The sequence below is a fragment of the Arachis hypogaea genome, chromosome 6, assembly GCF_003086295.3.
Source record: "Arachis hypogaea cultivar Tifrunner chromosome 6, arahy.Tifrunner.gnm2.J5K5, whole genome shotgun sequence".
Lineage (NCBI taxonomy): Eukaryota > Viridiplantae > Streptophyta > Magnoliopsida > Fabales > Fabaceae > Arachis > Arachis hypogaea.
Window position 1 is genome coordinate 5,945,950 of NC_092041.1, and position 10,101 is coordinate 5,956,050.

The window sequence follows — 10,101 nt, forward strand, 5'->3', positions numbered from 1 at the left end:
TATGCGCTAAACACGCAATGGATTTTGTGGATCCCACACAAAGTGAGAGTCGGTAATTTAGTTGCCACGTGGAGTGGGAATTGACGTGGCGAGTTATTAAGGTTGTTCCCGCTAAACGCTTGGGGACCCACTTCACCTGAAGGCATTGGTGTAATGCTGTTAGCGTAATACGTAAGAGCCCCATTTGGTTGAAAGACATGTGTATAGTACTATAGTGCAACATTATTCATAAGTTAGAACTAAAAGTAAATTGAATCCTTAATTACTAGATAGGGTGTAGGGCCAGTCGGTGATGAAATTCTTGATTTCTCGCTTGCAATTCTATTGCTTGGGCGGTGGCAGTTAACCAAAAATTAGTATATTATATGCTTGCTTTAACGACTCATTACAGGTTATATTATTTCTTTATTTTACATTTGTAAATTTGAATTTCCAATTGAAGAAGTAAAAGATTACCTCTAGTATCAGAAAACAACATGTAAGCCAAAAACACATGGTCCGCGACCGCAAATTTTTCATTAATGGCTAGACGCTACTTAAAGAGATTCATCATCTTATCATCTTATTCTTATATGGCAATCATATACAACACCATGTGTAACAGTTTTCTGGAAACTACAGATGCATGGTTCTTTCACCGTTGGAAAAAGAAGTGTTTTGAAAATATTTAATAATAAAATTATTTTAAAATTATATTTCCTAAAAATTTAAGTTGTTAAATACGAACACATACAATAATATATCTATAGCTAATGCCCTTTTCTAGATCTTATCTCACTCATAATATATATAATCAAAATCAAATTATTTATAGAACATAATTATCAAGTGAAAGTACCAAAAATAAATGATTTTGAATGTAACCAATTAAAATATTATAAACATGTTATCTTTGGAATGTGCCAAATACTTTTTGTATGTTAACAGATAAAGTTAAAATATTTGAGTGCAACAATAAACGAGAATTATAGTGTGTCTGTAAAAAAAAAAAAAAAATTGAGACTGGCTAGTTGTAAATAAATAATACAAAATAAAAGAATTATGTGTTAAATCACATATTCCACGGTCAAATCACAAGGTTTTATTCGTGGTCTCTGGTCGCTTGCTAAGGAAGAAAAGATTAAAGCAAACAAAATGTCTGGAATTCAGGCTTCATAAGTGTCTACTACGGTCTCCGATCAACTTTGTCAAACAAACTAAATTTCAAGTTTTGGTCGCCATCAGAAGAATATATATATTTATTATTACATATTTGGTTTTAAAGTAGTATTTGTTTTGAGATAGAAGCTGCTACACATATACAAGTCTTTTTGGCTTATAAGTCTTACAAGTCCAATAAAATACACGCATTACACTTAACTAACGCATTACACACTTTCACATTCAAGAGTAAATAAAACGCACGTTATTCAACAACTTTCTGTTTAATTTCCAAAGCGCGCTACTCAACATGCATTATGAATGACTCTTCTTCTTCTTCCTCCATGAAAACAATTTTCTTGCCAAATTTGAAGATAATGGAACTTCAGAAATACACACAAACGATTACAGAAATACACCTCAACGATTACAGAAATACACCCAAAGGATTACAGAAATTCACCCAAACGATTATAGAAATACACCCAAAGGATTACAGAAATACACCCAAAGAATTATAAAAATACACCCAAAGGATTTAAGAAATACACCCAAAATTCGTTGAAGTACACCTTATACATATTTTAGAACTCTTTCTCTTTTTTCTCCTCATCTTCTGCTGCTTCTTCTTCTTCAAAAATGATTTCAGAGCTTGATGTCAAAAAAATGGAAATCAAGAATAACGAAGAAAGAAAACAGAGAGAAAAACACGTAAATGAAGAAGAAGAATAGAAAGAGGAAGAAGAACGTGCAGCAAGAAGAAGAAGAAGAAGAAGGGGAAAGAGAAGGCAAGAAACGAAAGAAAAGAAGAAGAAGTGGAAGAGGAAGAAGAACGTGCAAGAAGAAGAAGAACGAGAAAGAGAAAGTAAGAAACGAAAGAAGAAGAAGAAGAAGAGGAAGAAGAAGAAGAACGTGCAAGAAGAAGAAGAAGGAGAAAGAGAAAGTAAGAAACGAAAGAAGAAAATAAGAAGAATAAGAAGAGGAAGAGGGAGAAGAACGTGCAGCAAGAAGAAGAAGAAGGAGAAAGAGAATGCAAGAAACGAAAGAAAAGAAGAAGAAGAAGAGGAAGAGGAAGAAGAAGAAGAACGTAGACCTTACATCACGTTTTGGGGTTTATTCGTTAATTAACTTGTAAAGCATACAAGTCCTAATGACTTGTATGTAGAGCTTTTTTCTTTGAGATATTGGAAAAGAGATAATACTAATATTTTAGTTTCTATTTTTAAAATTTTAATATTTTAGTATTTTCAAAAAGTAAAAATATAGGAGATTAAAATTTTTGGAGACGAAGATTGAAATTTTATTAATAATATTTTATATTTAAAATACTTCTATTTTAATTAATTAATTCTAAATTTATCTTTTATGCAAATTGAATTAGAATTTTATCCTTATTTCAGTATCTGTTATACTAAACACAATACAAAAATTTATTTTAATTTTTGTTTCTTAATTCTGTTTTTTAGTCTCAATCTCTCATCTTTATCTCTTTTCCAAATGCTACCTAAAAATACTATTATTATCCTAAAAACAAATTTGGAAAAAAATTCTAGCAAAGAAAACAAATATGGTAATTTATTATTCAACCATATTATATATGTATTAAAAGCAGTTATTAAAATTAGTTATTAATATAAAATATATATTAAAATATAAATATATATTAAAAATAAATTAAATCACATATATTTACAATATAAACATTACAATTTGAGTATGGCTATCTTTATCTAAATGTTTAATTATTATATTAGTTTCTATAGTTTCACCAAATTTTTAATTAGATTTGTATATTTTTTTAATTGAATCTTTACACTATTTTTAATTTTATAATTAAATCTTTTTTAATATAAAAAATATTAGAATTAACTAAATATTTTTTTAAATTAAAGATATTTTTAATTAAAAACTTAACTAAATATTTGATTATATGTATTTTGAAAAAAAATATTCGATTAATTTTAAGTTTTTAATATAAAAAAATTTAATTACAAAATTAAAAATAATATAAAAATTTAATTAAAAAACAAAAATTTTAGTAAAAAATTAATAAACTTATAAAGACCACAAAATAATTAAACTTTATTTTTATCCTATAGTGTAATTAATTTCTTTTTGTTTCCTTTTTTAAAAGGCATATTACGATAAACCTTACACTAATTATAAAGGAAGAAAATTCTCCGCGCGTGAATAGTACTAGCTAGTAGATAATGTAGATTAAGCGAATATTTAATTATTTATTATTAATTATGAGTTAAAAATGCCTAATAAAGAAGAAATGTATTTAATGAAGGTCTATCTAGGACCGTTGAATTCCAAAATGATCTCTGTAACCGTTGGATCAAACATTGACTAAAATACCCTCCTGAAACCCCCAACTTTCTATATAAACGACCCAAGCTGCAACACAAATTCACCACAGCAATTCCAACAAAAGCAAAACATTTTCTCTTTAATTTAGTTGTATTCACTTTTGTCTCTGAGAATCTTTGCTTATTCTCTCTCATTTTCTTCTTTCTTTCTTCACTCGATCAATATGGCCCCTAATATGTTGACAAGTGTGACGGCCAATGGCACCATGGGTGAACAACAACGCAAAGCTTCAAGTCGTGCCTTCGTGACTTTCCTTGCTGGAAATGGTGACTACATTAAAGGAGTGGTGGGTCTGGCCAAAGGGCTGAGGAAGACTAAGACGATCTACCCTCTTGTGGTTGGTTAAATATTTTTTTGTGTTTTTTATTTCTGATAAGTGGTTTTTTATTGTCTTTCTTTTTAGATAGTTTGGTTATCATATAAACCATGTATATGCTCTAATCTACTTTGTTTTCTTTACATGGATTGTAAAAATCTATCTATGAAATATTATTAATAAATATTTTTTATTTTGTAAATATTTTTTATTTTTTTCATATCTGTTTAATTTTGTGAATTTTATTATCGTCATTATTAATATTGATACATGTAATAAATTTTATTTACATCTTCAAATTCTCTCACTTGATGTATTAACAATATTCAAATTAAATGATACTGAGAACAAAATTATATGATAATTATATATTTTACTTCAAAATAAAATTTATTTAATATCATAAAATAAATTTTTTGAACAAAAGAAATTATTAACACAATATAATAAAATATATTATCATCTAAAAAAGTAAAATAATATAAACATTCAAACAAAAATACTCAAAACATTGTACTCGATTCATAAAATATATTCAGCTCATTAGTTAACACTATTCAGCTTTTATATTGTTATTAGTTAATACAAAGATCAACTAACTCACTATGGTTCCTTACTTATAAAAGAGCATATCACTTCTATTGAATGGTAAAAATATTTTGGAAATTTATTAATTGAATTTTAGTTAGAAATTATTTTTATTTACTTTAAAACATTATAAATTAAAAACATGGTATAATTTATTTACTTTAAACTATTGTAAGTTGAAAGAATGGAATATTTTATTTACTTAAGCGAACATAAAAGGTTGATGGTGCATCTTCATAAGAAATTTAGACTAACTATTGTAAATTTGTAGTATTGTCCAATTAGCTTCCAAGAGTCCAAACTCATACAGTTAAAACTTGCAATATACATCACTAATATATATAGTTCAACAATAATTATTGCACAAAAATCTATGCATTACGATCAGAAGTTATCACCGAATGCACCCATTTATGGTGTTAAAGGTGCATCTTCACAAGAAATTTAGATTAATTAATGTAAATTTGTATTATTGTCTAATTAGCTTCCCAAGAATCCAAACTAATACAATTAAAATCTGCAATATACATCACTAATATATATAGTTCAACAATCATTATTGCACAAGAATTCATGCATTCCTATTAGAAGTTATCACCCAATGCACCTATTTATTCATCTTATTCCTTGTTATTGATTTCCATTATTTCTTTACTCCACATCACTTTCTACATATAAAAACGGGGAGAAACAAGTAGTTCATACATTTAAAGATTAAATAGTTAATAAACATGAATCAATGAAACAAATTTTGAATATTTAATATTTTATTTGAATACTGTTAGGTTTTAACTTAATTAATATTATTGCCTATCTAATAGAAAATACTTCACTAATAAATAGTTTATTTAATTTTGTAGAATTATATGAACAAATTGAAGTAGTAAAAAAATATGAGTGAAATGGATTTGTTTCATTAATATTTACTTAAAAATAAAAAATTATAAATATATTAAATATAAATGATCAACACTTGATTAAAAATATATGATAAAATAGATTTTTAAGTGTAGTGATAATTAACATCAAAATATAAAAAAGTAAGTGTATTTTTTATTTTTAATAAATATTTAAATATAACATTATATATGTTATTAATATTAATTCTAAAAAGAAATATAAATCTAAACTCTTTTAATTCAGCATAAATGCATAATTGATCACTATAAAATAAAGTTTTGTTATGATACCGAAAGAGTTGAAAATTTTAGTTGCCTTGAATTGGAGTAAAATAATAATATAAATTAACAATCTGAATCTTTTGATAAATATGGGCAAAAATAATGAAAAAGTATATCTTCTAGAGTCTACATTTTTATATACTTTCTTTAGATGATTATTTAATACAAAGTAAAGTACTCTGATTTTTACAGTTGGGTTAAATTCTAACATAGTTTCATTTAGGTATTTTTTAATTTTTTAATTTTATCTTAAAATTTTTTAAATGATTTTAATATTAGTTTACTGTTAAATTTTGATATAAATAATATAGATATTAATATTATTAATTAAGTTATTCTTTTTTATTATTGATCAAATTTTTTTATAATACTATTTTTTTAGGTTTTTATATAAATTTTAAATTCTTATAATTAGAATAAAAGAAAATAGTTTTTATATTGATAATGTTGTGAGTCGCATTTACCTCCATATTAAAATTAAATATTATTGATTTTCTAATAATAATTGGATAATATTGAATAATTTAAAACTTGTTTATATTAAAATAGAATTCTTAAAACCTTATACACTAACAAAAAAAAGGAATCACGACGACAGTTTTACAACAATTAATCATGCTAAGAAATCAAAAGTAAGGTTTAGAATATAACTGGACAGCTGTTACTACGGTGGCGGTGGCTAGACGAAAATGGCAGTGGCTCCACATAGAGTGAGAGTGGAGACTGAAAATGTAAGAGGTGAGAGTGGAGACTTGAGAGAGGAGAGGAGTGAGTGAGTGAGTCTGTGTGCCTCTGTGACTAAGGTTTCCTTTGGTCCCTCCAGCATGTAGAAAAGTTACCTAGAGGACATGCAAGAGACAGTGGTTGAAGAGGGAGACAGAAACACCGAGAAACAGAGACAGAGACATCGAGTGACTAAGGGAGACAGAGTGGTGGAGCAGACGGTATCTTCAAAGGTTACATTGCGATGGCTGCTGTGCGATGAAGGCTTCAAAGGTTGCGCGACGGAAGCTTCGAGGATTGCGATGGCTACTGTTGTAAGACCCATAATTTTTGAAAAATATTATTATGAGTTAATTTCAATTTATTTATTTATTAAAAATTTTATTTTTTAAAAATTATTTTATTAAACGTAATTAAATCAAGTTTTGACAATTAAATTAAAAATTTTACTTAATTTTATAATTATTGAATAATTCTCTATATTTAAATTATACAGGTTAATAGTTGCAAAAAAATAAAAATTTTATACAATTTAATTAAATAATAGAGATTCTAGAATTTAATATTTTAATTTTATCAACTAAAAAAATTAATTATATTATCTTTAATTTTAAATTAAAATATTCAATTAAAAATTAATTAATAAATTAATAATCAAATAATATTTTTAAAATATTTTTTATAAATTAAATTAGGTTTTTAATTAATACTCTATTCCTATTACCTAAACTACCATAATTCTAACATTTTATCCCCACCGTCTTTCCCTTTCCCAAACCCTAATAACCCTTATCAGCTTCAGACAAAAAGGAAAAAGAAAGAAAAAGAATGAAAGAAAGAAAGAAGGAAGGAGGGAGGAAGAAAGGGAGATCCGAGGGTAAGAAAGCGTCGGTGGAAGGGTGCCGGAGCTGCTAGGCCATGCCATTGGGTCGCCTAGGCCGTCGTCGGGAGTAGAGACGCAGGCAGAGGAGAAGCCGCCACTGCCTCGCGTTCGTCGTCGTCTTCGCGGGTCCATGTGGCCGCCGTCATCTTCGCCAGGAAGCACGTCGCCGCTGCTGCTGTCCGTCCAGCCCGAGCCGTCGCCGTTGCTACTGGTCTGCCTTGGAGCCGCCGTCGTCACCATTGAAGCCGAGGAGAGAGAGTTCGCGAGGAGAGAGGGGATACACGTATGGCATCGCTTTTGCCGTTGAGTCTAGCAGCCGCTACCGCGAGCCCCGTCGCCGCTACTGAAGGTGCGCCCGACCTCCTGCCGCCGGAGAACATCTTTGCCGCCACTGAGATCTCCCGCTGGTAAGATTTTAAGTTGGTTTTTGTTTCATTTGATTTTATCACCGCTGCATGTTTGTTACAGCCGCCGTCGCTAGAGTTCTAGTTGCCGCTGCCACTCGAGGTGGCTGACAGAGCTGCCGCCAAACCGGTTCAGCGACCGCCGCTGTTTCGTTTTCTTAGCTCGGTAAGTATTTATGTTTCAGAAACACGTGTTAGTATTCTGTTATGTTTAGTTATAAATTCTGAGGTTCTGGTAACGTAGGGTCATGTTTTGAGCATTGCATGTCTTTTAAGTTGCTGTGAGTGCTTCGAAAGTGATCAGGGACTGAGTTTGCGATTGATGTTGGTTTCAGGTTAAGAGAAAAGGTTTTGTTGACACGTTTTGAGTTATGGTTTAGACGAGTCGAGGTAGGAGTTTTCTTAAAATTTATTCTATCTTATAGAGTTGTTATAAATAGATATTAATGTGAGAAACATATGTCTGTGATTATGATTGTTGTATAAATGTGGTTGTTTATTGGACTGAATGATAGATTGATTGATTATTGCTTAAGTGGTATGTAATTGTTGAGAAGAAATTAGTTTTAAAAGTTATTTAGTTGATTATTATGAAAAGTGGTTTTTCTTGATTTTGAAGTTATTTTGATAATGTAAATGAATTGGCTTTGGAAATGATTTGAGATATGAAAATGAATTAATTTTGGAAGCGGTTTAATTTTGAATTATTTTGATTTTATAAATGATTTAATATTTGAGTTGGTTTAATTTTGAAAAAAGATTTATTATTGGAAATGGTTGGATCTGAAAATAACTTGATGTTAGAACTGGTTGAGTTTTGGAAAATGATTGAGATTTTGGAAATGATTGAGAAAGGGTTTGAGGAAGGTTTGGACGGGACCCAAAAAGGGTGGCAGAGTTCGAATTTCAGAGGAGGTGCTGTCGAAATTTTATAAAATTGGAAGTTTCATTTGAAGTAATTTTTTGGAAAGATTTGGTTTTAAGCATGATATGTTTTAGGATTGATTTATTTAGAAAAGAAAGAATTATATTTTGAATTGGGATTGTTGATGAACGGAATGGAAAGAAGGATGATGAGAATTGACTTTGAAATATGATTTTTAATTGAATTTGGAAATGAGATATGGATAGACGAATGATGATGATATTGAGAATGACTTTGATATTGATGAATGTTGAATGAATTATTCATATGGCTTATGAATTTGAATTATCTAAGACACGATTTTCCCTGGGTAGACGCAGTGGCTTGCCACCACTTGCTCTAGGTTGAGACTCAATACTCTGTTGACCTTACGACGTAAGGGTGACCGAGCACTTATAAATTTCTGGGAATGGTACTCCCATTGAGCGATTTGATATATATGTGAGAAAAAGCTATGTATAGACTCATGGGGATGCGCGTCGGGAGACAGTCCAATGGTTTAGCAAACCGGACTTGTCGGGTTGGCTGTATAACCGACAGATGAACTCATTAACCATAGGACAGGCATGCATCATATGTATTTGTATGCTTTGCTTGGGTTTGAACTTGTTTTGGTTTGCCTAATTGTTAAACTGTTACTAAAACTATTTGCTGTAACTGCTACCTAAACCTGTGCTTTCCTTATCTGTTTTACCTGTGTTTGTCCTGGTGTGCTACTCTCGAGAATAAATTTTGGTGCTGAATTGATGATTGTATTGATTGATTGCGTGGTTGGTTTCTTATTAAGATTTTCTTATAAGAAAAAAAAAGTTTTGGATTTCTGAAAGATTAAACATTGTTTCTTTGAAAAGGTTTTGAATGATTAGCTATTGATTTTTAAAAGATTCATAAGGCATTGATATCACTGAGCTTAAAAACAATTTTCTTACTAAATATCTTATGACAATTCTGAAACTCCGTGATGAGATCGTGTGTTTAGGTTCTCACCCCCTACAGCTTTACCTTTCCAGGAATCGGATGAAGGAGCATTACGAAGAGTTATATTACGTTTTGGTTTATATGATGTTGAATTAATTAGATAACTTTTCTTCCCTCGTCTTTGTTATTACAATTTTGTAAGAGGGATATGAGTTGTATGTTTTATATGTATATTATATTATAAGCTATTATGTAAGAAGTCTTGTATATGAATCTCTGCCTGTTTGTTTTTTTTAAGATAAAGTATTTGTTTCCTGTTTTCAAAGAAATTAGCGATACTGTATCGAGTCAAAGGCTCCTATTTTAATATTAAGTATATAAAGTAGTCGTAATACTTCTTGCTATCAGAGTGGCGCAGCCGGAAGCGGGACATTCTGGTATTGAGGATGTTACAACTACGCGATGGAGGGGAAGTGAGCGAGCAGACGGTGGCTGTTCGAAGGAACGACGGCGACGGCACCAGGCAGTGATTGGACGGAGGTGAGGGACGACCAGGAGCTTAATGAGATTGAGAGGAGTCCTCCCTAGACTGAGTGTGTGTGACAGTGTGAGAGGTGCTCTGGAGTCTGGAATGTTGGATCTGGGTATGC

General features: G+C 30.1%; 1 long non-coding RNA gene across 1 annotated transcript; it reads left to right on the plus strand.

Moving 5' to 3' along the window:
* The first annotated feature begins 3,555 nt into the window (after window positions 1–3,555).
* Window positions 3,556–9,743, plus strand: LOC112695598 (uncharacterized). The gene is made up of 5 exons (XR_011862833.1): window positions 3,556–6,336; window positions 6,422–6,635; window positions 7,118–7,774; window positions 7,944–7,998; window positions 9,544–9,743. It is a non-coding gene; the product is annotated as an uncharacterized lncRNA (long non-coding RNA).
* Window positions 9,744–10,101: the final 358 nt, after the last annotated feature.